Source organism: Falco rusticolus, chromosome 3 (genome assembly GCF_015220075.1).
Source record: "Falco rusticolus isolate bFalRus1 chromosome 3, bFalRus1.pri, whole genome shotgun sequence".
Taxonomy (NCBI): Eukaryota; Metazoa; Chordata; class Aves; order Falconiformes; family Falconidae; genus Falco; species Falco rusticolus.
The window spans coordinates 26,090,011-26,105,739 of NC_051189.1; the positions used below are offsets into that span (position 1 = coordinate 26,090,011).

Consider the following 15,729-nt stretch of genomic DNA (forward strand, 5'->3'; position numbering starts at 1 on the left):
TGTTTAGGACAACAAACTCGAGTCTGGAACGCCAAGATATTTCAGGTTTGTCTGTTTGTCCAGCGCATGCCTGTGCTGCAAAGATCAGTGCAAGCTCTTAAGTATAGATGTACCTCTTTCTTGTAATTTGTAAGAAAATTTCCCATTTCATATTGACATGAGTGAAAGTAAGGTAGGCTTCTTCAAACAGCCACAGTTACACCAGTAGCTGTAACTGGATAGTTACAGTGGTATAGTTTAGTTTCTCAGGGGCCCTACTCGCATGGACAAAGTGAGGTACTGACCAATCCTTTAAATGCACAAAGTGTTTCAATATCTATATAGACTTAAAAATTAGGTATGTCAAAAGCAAAACTGGAAAGCGTATGGTAGTGATAGAGCAGGAAGTGGTAGGGGAAATCTCAAGTCTGGCTATATTAAGCTGTCCTTATGTTTGCATACTTAATGTACTTGAGAAATTTAATTTATGTAAAGGTTATTAACAAACTGTATTTGTTTTATTATACTTCATGGAATTGAAGTAAAAAGTTAAAATGGTAATCGTGATATACCTTATCAGCCTGACTTCAGTAGATAGATCCAGATTGTGATGCTGTAACTTAGGCAGGCAGTATTTTCAGTATTTCCACTGTAAAAAATTTAAACCACAAGGACAATCCTTAGTTAGAGAAAAAAACAACCAAATAAAATCTTGCTGAATAACATTTTTCATAGCCTTTAATCAAGGCTTGCCAAAGTCCAACCAAGAACGAAAGCTCTGTAAGTTTCTTTTGCCTTGCTGAGAAACACATCGCCATCCATTATTACCCCTGCTGGGAAGGAGAAGCTGTTTCCCATTTCGATCAGTGTGCTGCCTCATCCTCATGATTAATTTCTCCTAACAGTTTTTGTTACAATTGTCTGAAGTTCTGACAAGTTTCACTGCTTGAAGGAAAGGAACTTCCTCCTCCACAGGTTAGAGCATCCAAAATAAAAGCAAACGTTCACTGTGTAGCGTAGCCCTATCTCTAGCTGTCATTTTGGTTTCTCCTGTTTGTTTCTTTTGGGAGAAGGAAGTGGGAATGGCAACTATGCCCTATTAAAGCATTTTACCTTCCTGTACAACTGTTTTTAGCTCTTCCAAACTAAACTAATTTAATATTGGCATGAATTTGATCAAGGCACTGGTGATAGCAGAACTCTGGACTGTGATGTTGATCCTGAGCAGAGCCTTGCAGATGTCATTATGTTGTTGCATATTAAGGCTTTGAATACAGTGGGCGGTACTCAAGGTAAATGTGCATTTGGAAAGGCAGTGGTGCATCACTTTGGTTGCCTTCCATTATGCAGTGGCACAGCTGAAATATCTAGAATTTTCCACTAATTAAAGTACTAAATTCATGAAGGTTGATATGTGGGCATTGAGCTCTCCAGAGAATGTTTCTCTGTTTCCCTGTAGTTAGTGAATTTTTCAAACCTTCCTTCTGATGATGACTATAATTATAAAAATTTGAGAAGGAGGAATACTGATGAGTGGAGGTATTGGAATAGCATTGACTAACGAGAATTATAGCTTGGTAGGGTGCTGAGCAATGGTATTTGTTTTTAGTATGTCTGGCCTTCCTGTTGGCTTGAGAGTTTTATATCCAAGAAATAATTGATTGTTATGTGTGTCTATATAATCCTGGCATGGCTTTTACTGTGATATGAAGGCATTTCTGCATATCTCAAAGGCCCTAATCTGAGTTAAAAACAAGACTATATGGGGTACAAAGTAGTGGGGTTTTTTTAGGGGGAAAATGTCACTTGAGGAATTGGTCCTGGTTTTGAGGGTAATGTTTTTCAAACCAAGGTTTGATGATTAGTAACTGGAAATCAAATGAATCTTAAAATAATGGTATTTGTTTAGGTTGGAAAAGACCTTTAAGGTCATTGAGTCTGGCCATTAACCTAACACTGCCAAGTCCACCACTAAACTGTGTCCCTAAGCACCACATTTTACTGGTGCTGTGATGCAACAGTTTTAGGACCAGTTTGAGAGGGATTGGTGCTCCAGAGCAGAGGTTGAGTTATGGAAAGTCTCTGAGGTGGCACAGTGCAAAAGCTAGAACATGCCTTCCTTTGGAATGAAGTCTGGAAGCATGGGTACTTGGATTCTTCAGATTTCTGGAAAGTCAGGTGTTTTTTTTTTTTTAGGCTTAACTATACTTGTCACCCTGATATATTAATTTATATTTCTGTCCCACTGAACACAAGAGTACAGAGAACTTTTACAGCGTTCTGTACAGTTGGTAGTAGTCAATGCAGTAGTGCAGTAGGTAAATTTCTCTGCTTCTGGCTTCACCAGATGTAACTAGTTTCAAAGAAAAATATTTACAGTAGTAGGACTGTGAGACTGAAACAGTTCAAAGGTAGAAGTGGAGGCAGATAGTCATCAGTCTTAATTCTCCTTATCTCCAGGATGGTTTTGGCTTTAGTGAGTACTTCTTCAAGCACTTGACTGAGAAACATCAGCAGAGATCAGAAAACGATTATTCCCAAAAACTGTAGTTGAAACAATGTGTAAGTTACCAGTGAGACTGCAATGCTGTTGACATTTTTCTGTCCCATTAAAGAAATCATATTACACTTACATAAGATTTACAATACTAAGTTTTGGGTTAGAAACATTCCAGCTTTCTGTGGTACAAATGTTGCTTGAGATTATAAGAGTCTGTATAATTAATTGTTCATTTGGTTTTAAGACAAGATGGGTAAAATCGTCATATAAGTTCACTGGTCAGGACCGAGATTTTATGTACATGTCAGTTTGCTAATGATGGTATGAGGAAGAATAAATAATTCTTCAGGTTTGTTCACCTTGTTTGAAAGAATAGCCTGAATCATGTAAGCAAATAAAGTCTGCCAGCCAGTTTATTTAATTTTATAAAGAAGTTGAACTATAAAGCCAGAACAGATTGTCCTGAAGGAATAGCTTGGCTTAATAAATGATTGTACCGTAAACTCTTGAATGTCACTCTTTAGTGATACTTTTGTAATATACTGAACGATATATTTTGCTAAGCTTTAAATCGTATTTTTGGCAAACCTGCTGCGTTTAATTTATTAGAATGGTTTTGTAGTCCTTGAAGTGAAACTGTCCTAATTTTAATGCCATAGAATTTTATATTGTCTAATAACTCGATCATATGTCAAGTTGTGCAAGTACATACATATTCAGCTGGCTGTTCAGAGCTACATTTAGGTCTGTAGTCAAAAAAGTACCTATGAGGTCAAGTGGACAATGCTTAAAGCAGTGTTCGTTTGAGGGGAGAAGAAAAAAATCCACATCCTAGACAACCTTGGAGCAAAAAAGTTTGAAAACTTAATCTAAGGCAGTTGGTATGATTGTTACTATGAGCTAAATGAGAACATCATCAGCCAGAGGAAGAGCAGAGAGGTACTTGTAACCAGAATCAGGACAGAAGCCATCTGACTTCATTCCTGTCATCAGAGCAAAGCATGTAATTAGCACTGCTTTTTTGTCTGTTTTTGTCATTGCTAGGAGTGGAAGAACTCTGCTGGGTTAGCGTTGGAAAGGCCCTCCAGGTGAATGTTTGATTCCTTTGCTCTAGTCACTCCTATTTTAGTATCAAATAGATGTAAACAATATGGGTGTTATTTTCAGCTAAGCCCTAAATATATTGTTGTATACTTGTCCTCACTAAAACTTGCAATTATGATCTGTCTTGTGGTTTGTTAACACATCTCAAATTTGTAAACTTAGTATCTTTGGTATGTTAGGTGAATCCCTCCACACATCATTTTTCTTCTATTGTACACCTCAGTTTCCCAAGCTGTAGACATTATTTTCATACTTGTTAAGTATAATTCCCTAATTTCCTTACAATTTTTAAAAAATCGCGAGTACTGTTTGTACTGTGTAAATAGTGTGGTTTTGCTTTCATAGATGTCTGCATTTTCCAGTTTCAGTGTTCCACTTACATTGTCCCAGATAGTTAATGATGATGTTAAACACTGGAACAGCTGAGATATCTAGCTAGGCATTAACAGAGAGTGTGATTTGTCAACAACCAGGGATTTATTTGGCTTGTATGCACTTCAGAATTACTAGCTCTAATATTTTGCAGTACCGATTATTGCTGAGGTGTCACTTGGCTGGCAGGATTCAGTCTACTTAGTTTACATGTTTGTAAGAAAACACTGGGTATCAATGCATTTGATACTGATGGAAGCTGGTTGTTGATTTGGGTTCCTGTGTTTATCCCCTAAGTAGAAATAAATGCTCAAAGTGGTTTATAGCAGGCTATGTGATGCCGTAGTCCGAAGAATTGTGTTGTCTGACTACATTTTTGTTTTCTCCATTTGATTTTTCACTGCAGTTGTTAATTTACTAATGCTTTATTATGCAGAGGTTTACAGTTGCATTGAAATATATAGTATTGATTCCTGTGAGTATCTAAGTTTAAACTACTAGATTTAGCATAATTGACAGAACAGTGCAAATACTTTCAAAAGCACTATTCTGAATGGTGGTTCTGACTTGTTTCTCTGAACAGATGCTTTAGATTTGGATATATTATAATTTTTGCTATATTGTTAACGTGTTGATGTCTTTTTAGCAAGGCAAGAACATATGTAGTAGTTTTCTGCTAGGGTTGGTTTGTTTGGGGTTTTTTCCTGCTATTCTGTTTGACACTGTGAATTTTAGGAATGCCTGTGTAATTTCCTCGTGTTTTGTGAGGAATAAGTTTCTGAAACTAGCCAGGGAGGGGGGAAGTGCAGAATCCTTTTTTTTCCTCCTGGCTTACTTCTTACTGGATCAAAAGTAAGTTAGCAAGGAAGCTTAAGAGCTGCTCCAACACCCACCCCCCACCCTCCAAAAAAAAATATGCTTACAAGTAGAGCATATTTTGAAGGGCAGGTGGGAGATGGCATCACATGAAAACATTTGGTTTAGTAGCTTGAGTTGCTGTAAGATGGGCTTTCTTTTCATTTAAGCATCTTGTGACTTCTAGTACTTTCCCAGATACCTTTAGTTGGTTGTGGAATTTCTTGATGTGCAAGAAAGCTGAACTTCCTCACTCTTCAGTGAACTGTTCACTTTCATTGCTTTGCAAAAAGTTTGTAAGTAGTTTCTCTCCAAGTGGAAAGTACACTTGAACTATGTATTAGCATGTGAACTGCATGTTTCCACCCTTCTGACTGTATCTGTAGCTCATGACAACCCTTCCCTTAACCTCTGAGGTGTTTCCTCCACTAAGTGGAAGCCCCTGGGACTGACTGTGCGTAATCAGAGCAGACTTTTAAAGTCAGTAGCAGCCAGAAAACAGCGGAGTGATCATCTAACAAGCAGTGTGAGCACACCTTGGCATGTGGTGGAAGTCTATAATGAAGTTGCTTGCGTTTAAAAGTTAGGAAAAAATAACTCTGCTAGAGGCTTCTGTAGCTTGGTTTTATTACTCCAGCTTTGTTTGAACCTGCGGGGATCAGATATACGTAGGGCTTTCTGAAAGTATAGATTGTGAGAATAGTTTTTTTCATGGAATAAAAATTGGGTTTAGCCTAATTTATACATAGTTACTAGTAATAAGTTTGTTCTCATCAATGATGTCCCTTAAAAATGTAGTGATCTTATTTAAGGAACTGCTCCTTTAGAAAGAAGTTGTTAGTAACTGAAGGTGAGCAGTTTAGAAAAGAATATTGAAGTCTTGATGTGTCTTGTAGAGGGGAGGTGCACACTTACACTCATGTGCTCTGGCTTCTAGATTTTAGCTGTATATGCATTTTCGTAAGACTTTGGTTAGCATCTTTTATTTTATACACTTTACAAAGTGTGTTAGAATCCAATGAATTAGTATACTCCGGTAGGGTGTTTTCCTTCTACAAAATTATATTTTGAGTATCTCAGATAAAAAAAAGTAAAAGCTTCAGTTACGGATATTGTAGTGACTGGGACTGAGACAGATAATGAATAGGTCACATGCGGTAAGAAAATCCACATATATAGGAATATTCCTCTTAACACATAGTTTTAAGTGGAGGCTTTAGCCCTCCCCTCCTTTTTTCCTGCACATAGAGCTCAACAGAGTAATTTCCAAAGAGAGAATGATTCCAGTCCTAATTAGTGTGCAGTTTTATTCACAAATTGTTGTATTTACTCCAGTCTGCTCTTCATACTTCTAAGCAATTACATTTTTCCATTTGCTCTCTTCTAAAGAAGTGTTCAGAGAGAGTGCACAGGGATTTAACTCAAAATAGGTGTCTAAATTGTATGGAAATATCTGTAACTGGATGTGGGAGCGTACATGGTTTTTTTCCACAGTTGATAATGATGTAAGAGTATGGAGACAGAAAATTTCTCCTTTCCATGACGTAAACATCAATTTAAATATTCTGAAATAGATGCCTATTGGTGAGTCAGGAAGATGAATAATAAAATCATCAGTCACATGTCTCTTGGATCACAGCGACCTGCAGCTGGAAGTTGAGTGGGATGAATTTGGATAGTTGTGTAATTAGTTGAAATGGGTTCCCTTGTCAGAGCACCTTGCCTTGTTCATGTTTCCTATCTAAAGGTACTGAAAGAGCAACCAGTTCCGTGGCAGAAGTTCAGCTAGTGTCTGTGGTTAGAGGTATTCATGAGGATTGGCGAGCTGGGATGGCAAGGAAGGGAGAGATTTTGGGATGTCTTGGGAAGGCACATTCATAGCTAAAGGTAGCAGAACTGTTCTTTGGTGTAGAAAGGAAGCCAAGCTGTTTGGGAGAGCAGCGATTGCTTAAGAGGCTGTGCAAGTGGAAGGGAGGAAGGGAACCAGTGTTTTTATTTTAAGGTGTGTTACGGTGGCTGGATGAGCATCTAATCAGTCTAAGATGTTAGTCTTAGTAACAGCAAGCAAGTAAAGGGGTTTGAGTGCAGGAGATGCTCAGGAATTGCATGAGGTCTTGCTCTCAGGCCTTCCAAGCCCTCTCAGGCAGGGCAGTGTTACAGAAACATTAGATTCTTGCATTTTATCTGTGCTCTGGAAAAGGAGTGGATGAACTGACAGAGATTTTTAAGCATTTTGTAATTCGGCATAAGGCTTTTTTGTCAGTGTTTTGAAACATTTCTTTTTTGTAACCCTGCTGCATGTTCCTCTTTCTGGCTGATACTGGCATTTGGCAATTGTGTGTTCTTTAGCAGCTATACTGCTTGATGTGCCCGGAAGCTGTGTGTTTCTAGAGTCCAGTTACTACTAACCTCCCTGTAGCTGCTGATCCAGTTTCCAGTGCCTGTTGCCTAGGTGTTGGTCTAGCTTGTCTTGCTCCGATCCCTGTTTTCGAATTCCCTGTTGTGATCTGTCATCTGTGCACACTGTTAACAAATCTTCAGTGGTATCACAGTTCATGTAAATGGCAATACAATATACCAAAGCTGAAGTGACAGTGTTACTGTTCGCTTTTTAGGTCCACAATACTAATTTTCTGGTTTTCTTCATCCATTTTGGAAATCTGGGACATTACTGTCTGTACAGCCATTCCTTTCACCTTTGCGGTATAGATGAATAAGGCTTGGGAGAAGGACTGTACCTTTCACTTCTTCCTTTAGTGAGGACCACTGCTTTCCTCACTATCTGTGGGAACCATATAGCTTGTGTTTGGTGCCTTTGGGGGTTCATGAGGAGTTTTTCTGGAGTAAGAGATCCTGTGTTCTAAATGTGCAGATTAGGAGGAACAGCCATGCTGCAAACTGTTCTATGTGATAACATCTCCCAAAGATGGCTCCCTTGCAAGTCACAGCTGCCCAGTGAAAAGTTAAAGGCTGTGTGTGGCTAAAGCTGCAGTCCTATCTAACAGAAAGTTGTAGTAGTGCTCGATACTGACTTTTTGGAATTAATATAATGAAATATTCATCTGTACCTCTATATTAAAATGTTAATTAAAAGCATGGAGACCAGGAAGATGTATGTGGGAATCAAGTGAGTTGACTTCTACATTTGAATCTTTCACTAGTTTTCTGGGACTGTCCCTGGTTTGTGGCTTTACAAAGGAGGTGGATCTGAATTCTGGATATAGTCATTTAGAGCATTGGAGATGAAGGAATTTGGCATAAAATGCAATAGCTTTCAGGAATTATTAATGACCAAAATAAAGCTGAATTTAAAATCTGAGGTCCTGCTTACTGACTATACTGCATGTTTGGGAGCCAATAAAATGCTCAAAGCACCTAATTTGAAATAAGCATGCACAGTTTCTCAGGCATGTGTGCGTTATTCAACTAAAACGATCACATCAAACAGGTTTTTTTTTCTGGGGAGATGAGTTACTCTTATGGGAAGGAGGTCAGAACTAGCTTTAAAGTTGTGGGTTGTTGAACATCGTTTATAAATTATTGCTATGAACATAAGGATCATGGCATCAGATTCTTATTAAGCAACTCCTTCATGGCTGTGCTGAAATACTGTGTGCTTTGATGTATTTTTGAAGTGTCTGAAGATATTTTAATTTATTTAGACATGTAATCAGAGTTTGTGTTTTGCAGTGCATGTGGTTCCATTGTTCTGGGTCTGCTTTTCTCCCTATATCTGGAAATCTGCAATTAAATGGGAAGGTCATGTACTTAAATGAACGTTTTGCTAGATTATATAAAAGCAGATAAATAGAAATTTGAACATGTAGGCATTATGTCTGACATTGATCTTGTACTTGTCACCGTGCTATGTCACATTTTTTGCTATTTTAAAATTCAGTGCCTCCCTTTAAAAAGGGTGTAGGAGCAAGTGCTGAATTTTGTTAGCGGGTTGGCTTTTAATAGAGAGGAATGTCTGCCTGTGTATGTAATTTTTTACCCTTTCTTTTGCAGCTGAATTAGTGCATTGAAGCCTAATTTGCCCATTTTCCTCTTCAAGCTACATTCCTTAAAAAGGAAACCCATAGCTATTTGAGCCTTAGAACCTTTCTGTTGCAGTAGTGTGAAGTGTTCCCTGTTGTAGCATGGTCGTGATTATTGTCTTCTTAAAAAAAAATATTAGCAAGTACTGTATTCTTCAATTAAATTTCTCAAGAGATAGGATTTGTATATTTGTTTAGGGTAGACTAAGAACTTCTGTCATTAATCCACAACTTTGTTTCCTGAGACAGGACTGACACTCCATGCTTAAGGTGGTCTCCTGTTAGTTTTGTGAACCGTTGTCTTAGCTCTTTCTTAGTGAAGTTAGTAATTGACTTCATAATTCTGTGTCAGTGGAAGTTGACAAAATAAAGGTAAACCTTTGGTTTTCCAACATGTGTATGATCTTTTGTAAGTGCTACTAAGTCCTGTGCTTGCTTTGAATATGTTTATAGACCTTTGGAAGGGGGGAGGGTGTGGAATTTTAATCCACAGTCACCCTTGACTTTGCAGTGCTTTGTTGTGGTAAGTTTAAATTCTACTCCAGGCATCAGTAAGGTCAAAGTCAAATCAAAATGAACCACTTTTAAAAATGCAGTAGATTTATTACTTGCAGTTTGATAATAAGCAATGAAACTAACTTTAGACCTTAGGAGCTTTACGTAGTGTGTTTATTAATTCAAAATTATCTTCATAAAAATCTGCATTTGAAAGTTTTACCCGCCCAAGATTATTGTAGGACATTTGTCTCTGTTGTAGGTGGTCCACATTAGAAACCTATGCAGTTTCTTTTGCTTTGAGAGGACTAAGGCCAACAGGAATGACATCTGTACCACCATTTTTAACTGCTGCAGCAAGCCTAATAGTTACCTTCTGGGGATGGAACCAGCTAAAATAGTTCAAGAGTGAATACACAGGTCTCTCCAGAAATCACTGTCTTGGTGCTGCAACACTGGTAATGACTGAATCTGTGTAAAAGTTGTTTCGTAATGTTAATGCTGAGCCTTTGGGTACTTCTGCGGATGATCCAGAACAGAAAATCAACTAAATGGGCAAGTGGATAATAATCAGTGAAGTATAAACAGTGTAATAATTTGCAAGTCTTCTGTCTTCACAGTGTCTACTTTATCACAAATAAGCCTTGCCCTTCAGTTTTGCAGTCAATATAAATTTAAATGTACTTTCTCATTTTAGAAAGTACTACATGTGTATACTGTCAATAAAAGATGACAAATAGAAAACTCGGATAATATGAAATATTCCAGACTTCCTTTATACTTTCCCAGAACTGTACTTCTTGTAGTGATAGCCTCTTCTTTTTTTTGAATAGTCAACACACAGTGAAACCAGTGCCCTTAAACTGTAGCATATTATTATTCATTAGGGAGAGTTGCCAGTAAGGAATTGTCAGGGATGTAATCTGCTTTCATTAATGCACAAGTGTGACGATTTTTTTCATGCAAATTGAAAAGAAGCTACATCTAAAAGAATACAACTGCCTGTCAAGTTTGGTAAACTGTATTAACATAAAAAACTAGTATCTTTTTTACATAGCTATTTTTCCAAGGCATTCTTCAAGAAATTATTCTGTTTTGTTCATACACAGGTTGAATCTGAGTACCCCAACAAATAGCTACCCTTTTGAGTTTCTTTCTCTAGTTGACTGTTGCATCATATGTGGCATCTCTTTGTAAAAGAACACTTGTGTATGAAGCAGTGAGTTGCTGGTACTGAGCTTTCTTCTTAAAAATAGGCTTATACCACAAAAATACTATAACCCTGACTCTCATCTAAATTCACTGTGCTTTACTGATGTGACGTGCTTGGAAACAAACCTTCAATGCATGTTTTTCTTTTAAAATATTCATTGTATAGTTGTGTAAAAACTCTTTATTATCTGAGGTTTTAGTATTAAGATAGAATAATAACCACTCACACTGACAGTATTCATGTAAAGTATTGTTGTTAGCAGGGTAGAAGCTGAAGCACAGAAAATAAATAGCTGATCCTTGGTTGTGTGTGAACAGAGTTCATTACTCCACGCTTCTGGTCCTGTGCTTTTGCATGAGTGTGAAGTGGGGAGTCTTGGTTTGGCTTAACTTACGGCACAATCAGTGTGGGAAAAGGCAGGCAACAGGAATGTGACTTACTGATCTGAACTGCTCTTCAGGGAAGTCTGTTCTCGGTGTAGGCAGACTAGTCTGTCCCTCAGAGGGAAGATAAAAGGATGATGAGTGGTCCTGAAGTATTTAAATGCATACAACACCATTTTGGGAAAGATGCAGTTGCAGAGTTTTTGTTGTGGAACTCGATATAGGCTACTTTGAGAGCAGTGTGTCTCTTCTACCTTATTTAGCAATTCAACTCCTGCCCTTGTCTGTCTTTACAAATGTGACTACCGACTAATTTATCTCATCCCCAAAATGCCTATCCTCTTCTGCTCATCAGAAACACAGCCCATTGTGTATTTTGGCTGTTGTTTCTTAAGTGATGGATGCAGACTGCTTTAAAAGGTTTAGTGATGATCTGCTGCCACTTAGCTCCTTCAGACCAGCTATCTCTTACTGGAAGCAGACAGGTAGAATGTGTTTTATCCTGTATTATTGTGTTCTGTGTGGCATCTCTTACATATAGTAACAAGAAATTTTGCAATGGAAACTTTACGTTGGAACACAAGTAGAAATGTATAATATTTTCTTGAAGTTCTTATTAATTGGATTTTGAGGGCTGTTACTCTTCTGCCAAATGTGGTAGAAGTAGTCCAAAGTATTTGGAATTGTGGGGAATGTACAGATGCACACAACTGCTCTTACGCTGTGTGACCCATGGGAAACTGGGCTCAAGTTGATATTCATATTGCCAGATAACAGTGAATATGTGCAAACAAAACAACTGGAGTGGCTTTTGGAGTATTGGGTTGTGAGCTGGATGGACAAAGGGGAGGGCAGTTATGTAACTTGACCTTCAGTCATCTGGTTGTTTATCTCAATGATTCTTGGCAGGGATTTCTTCAGAGGAAGAGTCACAGCATGGTTTGATATAGTATCCCATATATTGAGTAAGATTTTTTTTTTAGGAGGCTGGAGTGCAGAAAAAAAAGTTAAGACTCTTCTTGGGAAGGAAGTGAATGACTCATGTAAACATGCATAGTAAGATGTTTTCTTGGTCAAGAAAAGATTAGATGAGTAGAAGAGCTTGTGTCAAGGCAAAAGTGGAGACAAGGTGTACTAGGTATAGGGATAACATACTGGAAGGTAATTATAAATATGAATGTCAGGGTAGGTGGTGATAAGGATTTTGGAATACCTGTTAGATCATGTTCTCCAAGGTCTTCATTCCTCTTACTATGTTTAAGCCTCTCTTCCCATTGATGCTTTTGTCCTAGGACCTCTTGAGAGAGAGAGAGAGGTTACCTGCCTTTCTGTCCCTGAGGGAGCTGGTGTTTTGGTAAGATTGTTGACATACTGCAGCATGAGGCTTTCTGTGTTTTCTTGGTGAATATCCCAGGACCTGGAGTGGCTGGGGAGCATGTGCCTGTGTGAACCCCCTTTCCTAGTTCTGCTGATGGGACTGGCATGTGAGTAAGCCTAAGAGGAGGAGTATCGGAAATCGGCAGCCTCATGTTGGCAGCGTTGAAGCTGGGAGGACTGGTACAGTCCCAAGTATGGCTGTGTTTCAGTGAAAGGAGACAGCTTATTTCTTGGTCATTCATCTCTGTAGGGCTTTTTCATTAAGATGGTCACATTACCTGGAAGTGAATGGGCCAATTCACAGCTCTGTCAATGTGCCTATTTCAACTAACTTACTGGATTAATTGCTCTTTTGAGTTGCTATGATCTTGCACCTAAAACATGAAGGTTCAGAGTGTATTTAGATACCAAATTGGGTTTATTTGACCCTGAGATAAACAAATAAAGCATGTATCATGAAGTTTGTAGACACCTCCAATTTCTTGCAAAGTGCTCAGATTGAAATGATGATTCTGCTGCACTGGGGTACATCTGTGGTTGATGGAGGGTCAGGGCTAAAAATTGGGATTTTGTAACCTGTACAATGTGAGACTTTATTACTGGCTCTATTGAGAATAGGTACAGCAAGTGTATTTAGTGTCATACAAGCAGCTGTTATGGTACACTATGATACCTACAAGTCATTGTATTCTTTTAATTTCTGTAACAAATAACTTGCCTTGCAAAAAAACAGAACCAGAATCCATATAGTAAATTAGCTGTGTGTCTACTTTAACAAATTTAAAGCCTTCCAGTGGTAATTTGTGTGTATCGGGGATGTTTGACAGCTGCGAAAACATATACTTAAGTGTTCTAGAACAAACTTTTTTCTGCTTTCTTTTTGACTAACATTATATACACTATGGCTGTATTGAAAGCATACTGTACTTTGCTTAACTGCAGGTGCCTGAACTGGCTGTCAAGTCAAATGCTTATTCAGCTCTACAGAAAGGATTTCTTTGCTTCATTTTGAAATTGTGGAGTCATAGTACTATCCAACACTCTTGTTTCTAGTTCCTGATAGTGGAAAATTGTGTTTATTTTTTCTGAGTACTGGGAATAATCACGGCAAGAGGCTCAGGTACCCTGCAGTACTATGCAATGTGAAAAGAAGTATTCTGGCCATCAGATGTGCACTTCTTCTCATTGCATATAAAGGTGGCAGTGTTAACTGTCTTTGTATTGCAATTACTGTTTTACCACTGTTTTCACATAAGCTGTCCTGTCTCTATAGCTACCTCTAGCACAATTAATGTAATTCAGACTTCCCTGAATGCTTCCCAGAGTTTTCACTTTGGGAAAGGGACAAGCTTTTACCTTTGGTGTTCAGAATTTTGGACTTACGTTCTGAGTGATTTGGGGGAGAGAGGGAAGGTGAGGCACAATGAGGAGTTGTTAGAACAAGACAGATCCAAGTCAAAGTTTTGGTTTGCTTGTTTTTTCTGTCCTGTTGATCTGCAGTGGTTCTTTAGTGTGATAGCTTTATCACTTACTAAAATTACTCAAGTTTAGCCATTCTTTCCTCTGTGCTTCCCGTACCCTGTGTAGATCTGTCAGTGGGAAACACAAAGCCATCATATTTGCTTTCTTCAAACCTACTTGACTCTTCTGTGTTTGAAATAAAAAGGTGTTAAACTCTTTTACAGGTGTACTACAGGTGCAAATGTGTGAGATACAGCACCAGCATCACCCTTACAGGACAAGAATCACAGTGTTAATAGCAGATAACATGGAAAGGAAGGTGGGAAAGAAGAAGAGGTGGAAAGAAATGCCAGTTTGAGTCTTAGAGGTTTACATCTGTTTGTCTATTGTTTTTTTTAATTATATAAACACAGTCGACTACTTCTAGACTGTTTAAAATATCGGTGGGGCTTGCTGAAGTTTCCTATGTTAGAATAAACTACTTGAATTGGTGCAGTAGCTGTAAGTGTACACAGGTGTGGCATAAAACACTGGAGAGAAAATAAGTTTTACTGGATTATAAATTTTACTGGATATTTCCCTTGTTTGCTTTGATGAAACTAATTTGTTTGAACAAAAGAATGTAAAAGTAGCAAGGCTGCCATGCACAGAATTCTTGGATGGGTGCTAGGCATACTCATTCAAGTATGTGTACACACATGTTTGTACCAGGAATATGCCTTGGCTATTTTAAGATCTGATTCTTAATTAATGAAGTTATTAATCTGAGTAAAATAAATTTCATATCTTGCAGGCAATCTGTCTTCTATTACTATCTGTCCTTTTTGACTAGAAGCAATTCACAGTGCATTTTGAGGAATGCGGTATGTTATGACTGGCAGGTTGTAGCAAGTTCATCTCTTAATCTTCCTGAGTCCTGAAGATATTTAATAAACAGCATAGTTTAAGCAAGTCTAGAAAATTAGTGTAGCTAGTTAATAGCCTTTTCTATCATAGTGATTGAAATGTCGAAGCTGACAACAGTAGAGAAAGAGCTGTGTGGACTGAATGTCTTTTCAATAGTGAGAATGGAAAGATCTACATGTTGTGGTTCCCTCAACTCAGTGACATCTCCACTTGACTGCTATAAGTAGAGCAGATCAAATTATTCATAATAAATAATTAATTCTGCACGTGGGTGTTTGCATGAGATTAACAAAAAGCATTGTTTTACAGATGTTGAAGGCAAAAGCAAGAAGTGCATTGCCTTAGGAGCTTTTTTCCTCCTTTGTGCTTTTTGCTTGTGTTGTTACAGTCCATATGAATGATGGCATGCTGCGTTATGTTGTGCAAGGTTACTTCTACACTTTAATTAGTTCAGTGAAGCATTAATAAAGGACAGAGTCTCTGTCCTGTATTACTGGAAGATAGCTGGGCAGACTGCGTGACTTTTTGTGTAAGTTCAGGTTCTGTCTGAATAGGTGTTAGGGGTCTAAATACTCAGGTTGACAGACTGTGCATAAACAAGTCTGCACAAGTATTTTTAAGGTCTTTGGTTTCTGTGAACTTTTCTTGTAAATTAAAGAAAACAAGCTTTCTTGGGAACTCTGCAGTGCTTTCTCATTCTATCAGAAAGAAACCAAAACACATTAAAGAGTATAAAAGGTTGTCAAAATCAAAGTTTTATTTCTAGTAATAAGTAGTGAGAAGCGAAGACAACACAGTTTTATCTTTCAAATGAGGATGTTTTTCCTAGATGCAATAAACATGCTGTGCTTTTATGATTTTTATATTTGATGTATGTGCAAAATGTGCATGTAAATACACCACTGCTTCACCACCCTCTCCACTAAATAAGCCGCATTCAATTCAATTATGTCATCACAGTGAATGCAGCTGGGATGCTTTGCAGTTAATGCTAATTTATTGTTGTTACCTTCATGAAGACAGAATTGAAACTCAGCAGGTATA

The 15,729-nt window shown here is 38.0% G+C and overlaps 1 protein-coding gene across 1 annotated transcript in view; it reads left to right on the forward strand.

Moving 5' to 3' along the window:
• The window catches only part of LRP12 (LDL receptor related protein 12), a 48,810-nt gene that overhangs the window by 1,391 nt on the left and 31,690 nt on the right, over positions 1-15,729 (forward strand). The gene's annotated exons all lie outside the window — the stretch shown is intronic.